Source organism: Etheostoma spectabile, chromosome 21 (genome assembly GCF_008692095.1).
Source record: "Etheostoma spectabile isolate EspeVRDwgs_2016 chromosome 21, UIUC_Espe_1.0, whole genome shotgun sequence".
Taxonomy (NCBI): Eukaryota; Metazoa; Chordata; class Actinopteri; order Perciformes; family Percidae; genus Etheostoma; species Etheostoma spectabile.
In genome coordinates, this window is record NC_045753.1 from 8154461 (window position 1) to 8164393 (window position 9933).

The 9933-nt window shown below is 41.3% G+C and overlaps 1 protein-coding gene across 1 annotated transcript in view; it reads left to right on the forward strand.

Annotated features, from left to right (window-relative positions):
• snx29 (sorting nexin 29) overlaps window positions 1-9933 on the forward strand; it is a 173164-nt gene that overhangs the window by 22990 nt on the left and 140241 nt on the right. The window lies entirely within an intron of this gene.

A 9933-nucleotide genomic window follows, 5' to 3' on the forward strand; every position in this document is an offset into this window, starting at 1 on the left:
TTTTTTTTTTTTTAATAACATTAACACAGATTAGAGCTGAGACAGTGTAGATTAGGTTATTTGCCAAATTGTTGAACTAGAGCTGAGACATTTAGTTGTTTAAGCAAATGTAGCATCCCAGTAGGGTTCTTTGTGTATTAAAATCCAAACATTCACATTTTGGTCGAAGTGCGTTATGTTTTAGCGCCAAAAATGCTCTTTTTTTGTTGTTGCATTTTTACAACTCCCCTAACAAACCACGTGACCTGACGTAGGTTTCGGTATGATGACAGCACAGTACTGTCATGGATGCATCCGTGTGTACAGTACAGTACGCAACAGTAACTGTGATTGCTATCGGCACAGCCTCGGTTTGGAGAACCAGACTGAAAGGGAAGCATTGTACTGCTGTGTTTGCCACGTCAGGTTGGAAATAAAAGTCACACAGTAACACAAACGAACTAACTGATGGAGGCAGGGGTAGCAACTCCCAGGTTCTGTGAGATAAAATGGCTGTTTTTGTCCAAGTAGTCTGGTGGCTTTGAATAGAGCGATATGTACTGCTGTGGATGGGCACAACGAAACATATTTCAATATCACTTCAATTGTATGTTATATTTTAAATATTTTCACCACTTTACTTGCTATCAGACAGCCCTTTCCTTTCTGAAACTGAAGCTCCTTCAAAATCCACCAGACTACTTGGACAAAAACAGCAATTTCACTTGGCCGAACACGGGAGCTGCTGGTCCAACGTTAGCGTGCTTAACTTCTGTGCCACTAGGTCCACAGCTTACATTACCTTAGCTAGTGCTAGCGTTAACACTATTTATAATAAGTATAAGCTAATAAGCTAAGCGGGCGTTTCCAATTGATAATGATTATCTTGTAACCTGTTTTCAAGCAGAAATCCCCCACAGCCTCCAGTATCCCAATTGTGAGCCTTTTCTTTATTTTACATTTACAGTAAATTATATATATTTGTGCTTTAAACTGTTAAAATGAGTTTAAAGATGTCACCTTGGGCTCTTGGAAATTGTAACCGGCATTTACTCATATTTTCTACACCAAACGGTTAACTGATCTATCAAGATAATCAACAGGTCAATCAATAATAGAAATGTAATCATTGCCCTTAAAATAACAACAAATCAAGAGAGCTCTGAACTCCTAATAATTATCTTGTGTTTGCACCTGTAGAAGCCTGAAGTGTGGAGTTTTCTAATGTAGTTCTGTAAGGCCATAAATGTCTTTTATCACGCTGTATCTGCAACAACATAGATTGCCATCTCTCTTTACTCTAATTATCACATCGTCATTTTAAATGTCTCTAGAAGAAAAGTGTCTATTTTGAGGAGAATATCTGGCACAAGCTTACTAGTAAAGAGGAAGTCGATCTAATGGCCAGTGATGCAGCTTCTACTTTTGAGTCTGAGGAGGAAGGTAACTTTGTTGTTGTTCCCTTCATCATCAGCTCAAAATGAGTAGTAGCTGTGTATGGCTGATGGGAGGATGTTTTCCAAAGCAACGTGCCTGGCTTTTTTTTTTTTTTTTAGAAAAGCTAGAATTGTAATCATTCAACATTGTAATGATTGTTTTATTGGTGCTAGTTATTCATTCATATCAACTCCTGGCAGATATCCAATGGCTGTTTTGTGCTGTGGGACCGTTTATATCATGCAGTTTCAATTGCAATCAAACTTATTTGACTAGCCCTTTCTCACATTTTGACTTGTCATAACAGGAAGTCCATAGGTGGCATAGTAACATTAACAATGGCCATGTTGAGTTCAGTTAATGACACGCCAGGTTGGGAACTTTGGTCTCATGCATCTGCAAATTGAAACCAAACCAGTTTTCAGTCAGTGAACATTGTGGATGTGCTGTAATAGTCCCGTGGACCTTCCTGTCTTGTGATTAAAGCTGCTTTGTTGCTGCTGACTGTGCCGGAGCTGTGCCTTACACCTACAGTAGCTGCATCAGTGTATAACAGTAATTACCACTACACCGCCTAATGGCAAGAGCTTTACACAGTCAGGAAAATGAACTATATTTGTGCAACCATCACTATTAAGTCTCCACAGCGAGTTAGATCCACTCCGCAACCTGCATGCTAGAAAAAGTCGACAATTGTTGAAACAGCGGCAAAAATATCGGGGAAAAGACACAAAAGTGTCAAAAAAAGACAACCAAAATACTGATAAAAGGTTTTTTTTATTTGAAATTTTGACTCAGAAAAACAAAAATGTGCAGGTCAGCGGGAAGACAACACGAGGGTTAAGTCTCTTTTCTTTCTTTGAGTTTCACATAGGCTTACATTATGAAAAGGACCTGGCGACGCAGATTCCCATCACCATAGTAACTCGCTTTGCCTGCGTGCACAAGGCCGGAGAGGAGAGGGACGCAGCTCTGCTCACAGCGACATGCTAGGTGTCATCGATGTTCCCACTCGGATCAAAGCCTTTTATAGAATCAAAATTAGGGACGATTCATTGTTTTCAAATTGAAATCGAGATATGAAAGAATGCAATTAGCCAATCGTGAAGACCGCGATTAATTGAAGGCGCAATATTTAGTCAAATTTTTCGCTGTTACATCTTTTTATTCCTCTTTTTATTAATGTATTTACTGTTTTTGTCATAAGATAAATGCTGGAATGTTGTTTCCAGAAATGTCCTATTTTCAGTGGATTTTTATTTATTTATTTATTTAGTGTTCCTTTATTTAACATGACGGTGCAGATGTTGCCGTCGATCTGAGGCGTGTCAGACATTTCAGTTTACAGGAAAGTACTGATGTATGTTTTTATTGGAATTGTTTTTTTTTTTTTATTCTAACCTTAGCGTTTGCGATAAATGTTCTGTGTTTGACTGTTCAAGGTTCCATGCTTATTAAAAGAACACTTATTGCTGCAAAATTCATATCTATGTTCTGGTCCATGCATAAGAACATAGAGCAGATTTGATGGTGGCTCATGTTATAATGCTGCAGGACAGGTTATTTGTCTGTTACACAGTGAATATTGAACTTTAGCTAAAGTTATTAATGAAATAATAATACACAGATCAAATAGTAATCACAGTATCTTGCAGAAATATCGTATTTAGATTCCCCCCCCCAAATTTTCAGCCCTAAAAAACAAAAAACAAAACACTTTCACCTGTTGAAATATCAGTCATCCACCCGTTTAGCTTTTTGCTAGTAGTGATGTGACTTGACCTGCCCTGTCCTACCGTGCGCTTAATTATGTCAAGCGTACACACCCCGTCATCATATAAGAAAGTCTACCTTGGACGACAACAAATCACATTCGGGGAATGCAGTTACAGCATTACTTGGATTAGTAACTGTAATATAATTACTGTTTTGGAAATTGTTACACTACTCGTTAATGTAAAAGTAATACAATTACAGTAATACATTACCAAGTAATGCGTTAATGCCCAACACTGTTGAGTGCTTCTCTAAATCACACACACTTTTATCCCAATAAGATAATACTTTTTTGGGGCATTTTTAGGCCTTTTTTATTGACTTGACAGCTAAGACTTGAAAGTGGAGAGAGAGAGAGAGAGAGGGAATGACATGCAGCAAAGGGCCGCAGGTCAGAACCAGTCGTGGACTGAGTCTCTGTATGTGGACGTGTACTCTGCCAGGTGAGCTACCCAGGCGCCCCCATTAAGCAGTGTTAAATTAGACAACATGTATTGGCTCTTGTACAAGAGCTTTTCAACAGGGATGATGACCATGTAAGAGATGATTAGGATTAGAATTATTTCACCTGTCAGTCCACGGTTGGTGCTGGGGCCATTTAAGCTGTTCATCACACATTCACACATCCCCCCCCCAGTGTCCTGACTCCTCAGCCATCAAATTTTGTCAGCAGGTTCTTTTTGTCTTCTGGTAGCGCACTGGTGGAAGTGGCTCTGTGTGGGGGGAAAAAATATTATTTCAAGTGGTAACGTGTTACTTGACATAATAAATGTAATATACAATATTTCGAAATCCCATTGGTGATGCTTTATATTACTTTGTTACTGCTAAAATAATTTTTTACTGTAACCCCCAACGCCCCTGGAAGTGAAACATTTCCAATTGATTGTCTAGATGCCAGAAGTCTCCAGTCGAGCCCTGAGCTCTTTACATAGAGCATTAGTCATCCTTCAGCAGTCTAAACAGAAAGCCCCAGCACGTCTGCGTTGAGATAGTAGCCTCCTACAGTAAGTCAAGCCACCAGCTAGGATTGATCGAGTGACTCAAGTTGAGTGTGTAGGAACTGCTAGAGCGGATGGGTTCGCGGCTTGGCGAAGACAATGCGGCCGCTGATGGCTTTTTATATTTGTGATAATTTCCGTGTTCACATGGAACAATTTGAATGGAGTTGAAATGACAAGTGAGGTAGAGAGAGAGTGTACAGGGAAGAAGGGATGGCCCTCATGACTGCCTGACTCTCTCTGCAGGCGACAGTGACATACAGTGTGCTTTTTCTCTCAGTCAAACGCACTCAGTGCAACACACAAAGGCGATTCTATAGTTTGCTGCTAAATCTCAAGTGCTGCTTTTCCTTCTCAGTCAAATCTGTCTCGATCAATGGCGGCTAAAAATACCACTGAAGGAGCAGCTAGCCACTGAATGAGGGCTGGAAGCTGTCGGCATCATTCAGTGAAAGAGGCTACTGGCAACGGTTGCTATGAATCCCACAATTCTTTGTGATTCACTCATACTAAGGGTGAACCGGGGAGTCAGTAAGCCTGACATAAAATCTGACACCGAACAGTAACATCTTAACACTTGACCGGCAGCTTGCTGAAGTGCTTTGCTGCTGCTGAGTTAATTGAGACGGATTGTCTAATCTGCACCAACGGTGACAGGAATCACTTCGTTGAGAGCAGAAATCTTCAGGTTAAATGTTTATCTTCAGCACCATATGGCCTTGCTGAAAGAGGAAGGTGCCGCCAGTCAGCTGCTTATTTTAGTGCTTTTCCTAGTAATACAGTAGTAGAGCAGCAGCCAAACCCATGGAAGTGGCATGTGTGGAAGCGTCTTGAGCCCGGCTGCATATGGGGGTGGCAGAGGATGAGTGAGCCGCCATAGATAGATTTCGGCTGACGCAGACTCCGGCAGAGGGGAGTAGGCTAGAATCAGCCCGCTGCTCACTTACCAAGTTACCCACACACACAAAACAGCAGGACCCTTACACACACAAACACACACCCAAATATAACATGAGCATGTAAGACTCTCACTCACACATTGACGCAGAGCAGCCCACATACCACATACTCATCCTCAACTTCTCCCAGACTGGAGAAATCCGAGCGCACATGCAATAGTCCGTGTGTGTGTGTGTGTGTGTGTGTGTGTGTGTGTGTGTGTGTGTGTGTGTGTGTGTGTGTGTGTGTGTGTGTGTGTGTGTGTGTGTGTGTGTGTGTGTGTGTGTGTGTGTGTGTGTGTGTGTGTGTGTGTGTGTGTGTGTGTGTGTGTGCAGCGCCTAACCACTTGGTGCCAAACTTAATATGTAATACTGTCCTTTTGCGGTGTTCTGCAAGATCCTTAAAGTGTTTGTAGTCAACTGTGCTAATTGCATTTCCTTTTAATGAGCTTTCTACTGGTGGCAAATATAACGGTATTATGGAGTGAAGATCACATACAATCTTTCCTCATTACCAATTTTTTTTTTTTTTTTTTTTTTTTTAAAAGACCAATCATTGGTAATATGAATACATGTGTACAAACAGTACAAACATGTGGTGCTCATTTTACTCTGCTGCTGCAACACTGACATAAGAAAAGGAAATTAAAATGCAATGCTTTGCAATACATTTCAGCAGACAGCATTCACTCCCATTTTCTGCAGGAAATACATTTTCTAAATATCACTTTTGAATATAATGTATTTTCCCCCCCAAAAAATCTGTATCACTAATCCGTACATTATCTTACTAAACTCTACATTTGGAAATTTAGATTTGAAAAACTACTGAAGCTTGCTTGTATGTTGACTTCTCTACCAAAAGAAGCTCCCTGTGCGAGGTTTCAACAAGTAATAGGATCTTTTGATCCCCTATTTTTTTTGGAGAAATACGTTTTTGTTACCACGCTTGTCACAAATTTACTTAATGTGTAATAGGTACAATGCAATTTTAATTTGTAGAAAATAATTGCAGTTTAAAGGTAGTCTGTTGTGTTTTTGACCACTAGTAGCACTGAGCAATGTTTTTACGAGTGGCTCTCAGGTCTGAGCAAACATACTGGACAACTTGTCGGATACTAATTATTAAGAATGTTAGGTCTTGATTTAAACATTATATGATAACCTAAATCCCACATGATAACTAGGGCCGCATGGGGCAGTATATCGTGACGTACTCCTCGTTTACGCGCGTATCGGTGCAGATGCTTCTTTATCGATACGATAGCAAGTGTAACTGCAGTTTTGAAAAAGAAACATCACCTATAGTGCGGTGCACAATTAAGCCAATAGGTGGCAGCAGAGGCCAATCCACCTTATACAATCAGCGCATTTTTCTATTTAAAACCAACATTAAGTCAAGCATGTTAAGTTTAAAAGTGTAAAAATATTTATTTGCATTAATTAATAACTTTGGGATTATTTGGGATTAGAAGGTGAATATTTCATTTTACTTTTAGGATCTCTATCGGCCGGAATTTGTGCGATCACCATTATGTTATTATTATTATTATTATTATTATTATTATTATTCATCATTTAAAATCAAGGTGTATTGCAAGGTTGTAAGCAATTCCCAGCCCCAAAGATATCTGTCCTCACATCCCTGTATCTTCATCACACGGCCCCTTTTATTCAGTTACCACCACTTCTAATGATAAAAAAGACATTGAGTCGTTAAAAAAACTGTTGCTTTAAAAATAGAATGAAATTGGCCTTGCTCTGAATATCTTACCCTCAAACTTGTTCCCTCAAACACACACACACACACACACACACACACACACACACACACACACACACACCCACACACACACACACCACTCTCTCTCGCTCTCTCTCTCTCTCTCTCTCTCTTTTCTCTCTCTCTCTCTCTCTCTCTCTCTCCCGACTTCTTCTGTCCCCCTTTCTAGACGTCATTTGCAGAGCAGAAAGCAGCCTCTCGCTGCGGAAGAAGGAAAGCGGCCAGTCGAGTGGGATCGGGCCAGGAAGTGTACCTCGTCACTGAGGGGGTGGTTGGACAGGCGGACACGTCTTGCACACACATGCACACACACAAATGAAACGGAGCAGATGCCTTTTTTCTTAGCTGGCTGGGCTGCCGTCCTTTCTTATGCAGTCTGGTGCAGTGATCTAAGAAGCGGCAGAGAGAGCGGCTGTGAAGTTGGCCCATTGTACTTGTTGGGAGTATTTAGACTCAATGTTTTCTTTCTGAAGTCAATTTACGCTCTGCCCAGGGGGCCTTTTTCCTTCAATTTTAACAACCCAGCCCTGTAACCATTGCCTGTGTGTGTGTGTGTGTGTGTGTGTGTGTGTGTGTGTGTGTGTGTGTGTGTGTGTGTGTGTGTGTGTGTGTGTGTGTGTGTGTGTGTGTGTGTGTTTGGTGTGTGTGTGTGTGTGTGTTGTTTTGTGTGTGTGTGTTTGTGTGTGTGTGTGTGTGTGTGTGTGTGTGTGTGTGTGTGTGTGTGTGTGTGTTTTTTTTCTCTCTGTGCATTGAGTCTTTGAAAGTGAGACACAAGAGTGTATGCTTGGATGTATTTTTTCCAGCAAGGCTGAGCAGTAAATTGCACTCTGGAGCATCAGCCAGCGACTGAGCTGTCTGTCTCTGAAGGCGTCTTTGTAACTCTAATTTAGTACTTCCAAACAAAACCAGATCATCGGGGGCGGCTGTGGCTCCATGGTAGAGCGGTCGCCTGCCAATTGGAAGGTTGGGGTTCAATCCCTGGCTCTGCAGTCCCATGTTGAAGTGTCCTTGGGCAAGACACTGAACCCCGAGTTGCTCCTGATTGTGGCCTGGCTCCACCCTCATATGTACTTCTGTTCAATTTACATTTTTTCTGGGTTTGTGGTTTATTGTTGGGATTCAAATTTTTAACGGTCCAATCAGTTAAACAGAGGGAGTGGCCGAGAACAATGACGTTGAGGTTGTGCGCTAGTTGTAGTTCTGTAATTGCGCCAGAGAAAGATGCGAGGGAAGCCATGCGGTCCGTTGTGGCAACGTTGCCGAATATCCAGAAGTGAAAGCCTGAGCAGGAACAATCTTTGCTGAGTTTTGTTGGCGGCCATGATGTTGTGGCCCTCCTCCCCACAGGGTTTGGGAAAAGTTTGATTTTCCAGCTCGCTTCGTTAGAGGTGAAGGAGTTGGCTAAGGCTAACGCTAGTGATGTTAACCCGACGTCGCGACCAAAAACGTTAGCGATTGGTTATGGCAGATCCAGAGTGGCTCTGGGCAGATCCAATATGGCCAGACTCTCTGTACAAATGAAATGTACCAGAGTCTGGTAGGACCAGGCTACCCTGATTATGCCATCGGAGTGTAAATGTGTGTGTTTATCTGATGAGCAGGTGGCACCTTGAACGGCAGCCTCGGCCACAGTGTGTAAAAGGTTCCTGTACTATGTAAACGCGTTTTGAGTAGTCATTAGGACTAGCCATATGAAAACCGTCCATTTACATCATACCTGAAGAACAGCCAATTTAGCTGTGTTTATTGCACATAAGACTACTACTGAGAATGGGGATAATAAAGGAAGGAGTGGTGGTAATGCAAGAGATAGAGAAAAATCCCCCCAGGGCTTCTTTCAACTTAAGTAATTACTGTGTGTAGTTTAGGTTTAAGCTTCCCTCTTGAGATACTTTTTGAGAAGCTACGATTCTACACCCTTCCTTTTGTTTAATTATCTACAGTATTTGCTTTATTAAAAACACACAAACTTCGTCAGTCGTCAGTAACTTTTACAAAAAATATTTACACTGTCTATCTGTTAAACGCAGAATGTTTCTCTTTCACCAGCTCCTCTATTTGCAGACAAAACAGTTAACATCTAGAAGGCACACATAGTCTTTATGTCTCTCTTGGTTTCTTTTGCACACAAAAACAATTTTATGAATCTCGTCTTGCACAAACACGGCTTCACACTTTTTTGCTCCCACAGAAGAAGAGGTGACTTCAACAGTTTTATTAACCATGTAGTTAATAGGCTTATTTCTCTGAGCAGGCATTCACACTAACAATATTTCTGGGTCAGACTACTGCCCTTGATGAGAAAGAGGTTTGTGGCTGGTCCAATATCAGCTGGACGAAGGATGCAGTTTTCGCAATAGAGATGCCGAGCAAGTACTTCACTTTTAGACACTCTCATTTAAAACCTTACTGTCCCTTAAGGCAGAGGAGACGCTTAGAGTTTCAGATGACTTTCAAACACTCCACATTTCCAGCGATATAGCATTTACTAGAAGCACAACATCAAACAACTTTAATGGATCGCTCTCAATTGGAAAGCATTAACAGAGAGCCAAAGCCGCTGTTTCTTACTACAGTTTTAGAAAAGAGAAGATTGTGCAATATTGACGCTCCCACGGGGCTTTGTAGTTTAGATTTGTTTGGTTTCCAATATTCAGGTTCTGTCCTGTGGGTCTGAATAATGGTTGTCCACTAAAGTGAGTTTGTAATGATGGACTCGCCCGAAGCCTGGAAGTGAATGCATCACAGAAATGTAGGCTTAAGTGGGTATTTACTAGCATATGGCTGTTCAAATGTATGGGTGCAGTTTACACACTGTGTATGCAAGGTTCACTCCCTGGGTCAAATGTATGAGGCAGAATTGAAAACATCTATTATTTTCCTTTACCGTGGAGAAATTCAGTTACTTGAATGGTGTGTATATAGCCTTGGGAAGGAACTTGTTTTGGTGTAACATTTAAAAAGCTTTTTAAGTCATGTAACAGAACACTCAGATTGGACAGATAGTCTAGCTAGCTGT